Source organism: Galeopterus variegatus, unplaced genomic scaffold, assembly GCF_000696425.1.
Source record: "Galeopterus variegatus unplaced genomic scaffold, G_variegatus-3.0.2 Scaffold588, whole genome shotgun sequence".
Taxonomy (NCBI): Eukaryota; Metazoa; Chordata; class Mammalia; order Dermoptera; family Cynocephalidae; genus Galeopterus; species Galeopterus variegatus.
Window position 1 is genome coordinate 20,451 of NW_007726699.1, and position 1,461 is coordinate 21,911.

Below are 1,461 nucleotides of genomic sequence, written 5' to 3' on the forward strand. Positions count from 1 at the left end.
CCCTCGGCGGGAGCGCCACCGCGCTTCCCAAGTGGCGCACTATAGCAGTGCGCCACCAGGCCGGCCCTAAAATGGTGTTTTTAATCAAGGTCACGAGTTCAGACCCCTCACTGGCCAGTTGCCAAAACAAAAAAGAAAAAGGTGTTTTTAGAGAATTGATGGACAAGGAAAAATGTTAACGACAAAACATTAATATTAAAGTAGGACAGAAAACTGCAGGTAACTTAATCAAACTTTTAAAAAAATTAAGACACATGTACCCACACAAAATTATACATATATATACCCACACAATATAAAAGCACATACAAATACTTAAAGAAAAAGAGACTGGAAGGAAATATGCAAAAATACTAATAGCAGTTATCTCCTTATGAAGTAATATTTCCTTTTTGATATTTTCCTAATTTTTCAAACTTCCTATAATGAAGATATACTATTTTTATAATCAGAAAAACCCAAAAATGTGTTACTAATAGAACAAGACATTACATGCTACTACCAATGCACATAATAAAAATTATTAAAAGATTTAAAATAGGCTTTCATATCACAAAATGAACTTTCATTCACAAATCTGGTCTTTTAGAGGGTTTTATTAGACACTTTTTTCCCCAAATGATTCAAAACAATAGTTCTTTCAGTAGTATTACTTGTGTATATAAAATTACTGTATTTCACGTGCATTTTCCTTGACTACATAATAAAAGGTAAGTGACAATGTTAGTATGTTATAGGATAATGCTAAAAATAAAACAAATATCACTAATGGTCAGAGGAGTAGAAATGTAGTTAATTTTTAGTATTCTTCTTTTCATTTTCCTATTTTTTTCCTAGTTCCAATGATATTGTTTCAATAACCAAAAGAAACCAATAAATGTGGTTTTAAAAAGTAGAAAGGGGCCGAGCCTGTGGTGCACTTGGGAGAGTGCGGCGCTGGGAGCGCAGAAGCGCTCCCGCCACGGGTTCAGATCCTATATAGGGATGGCCAGTGCGATGCGCTCACTGGCTGAGCACAGTGCGGCTGGTCACAAAAAGGACAAAAAAAAAAAAGTAGAAAGAATTATTGGGTCAACTGACAAAATTGGAAAATGAAAGGTAAATCAAAGTCTTGTATCAATACTCAATTTCCTAAATGTGGTAACTATACTGTGGTTACACGTAAGATGCCATTGTTCATAGGAAATATACACGGAAGCATTGAGGAGCAAAAGGGCATTCAACTTACTCTCAACTGGTTCATGGAAAAAAATATACATACACAAAGATACACAGAGATAGAGAAAGAGAGGATATGAAAAGTATATAAAACAAATGGGTAAAATGTTAGTACTAGATGAATTTGGATAATGGTTATATGCAAGTTGTCTGCACTACTTTTCTACTTTTTTGTACACCTCAAATTACTTTAAAAATTTGACAAAAAAAAAGGGCCGGCCCGGTGGCGCACTGGATGGGGCG

The 1,461-nt window shown here is 35.0% G+C and overlaps 1 protein-coding gene across 1 annotated transcript in view; it reads right to left on the bottom strand.

Moving 5' to 3' along the window:
• TXNRD1 (thioredoxin reductase 1) overlaps positions 1-1,461 on the bottom strand; it is a gene marked incomplete at its 3' end in the record, with an annotated part of 84,068 nt that overhangs the window by 10,259 nt on the left and 72,348 nt on the right. The gene's annotated exons all lie outside the window — the stretch shown is intronic.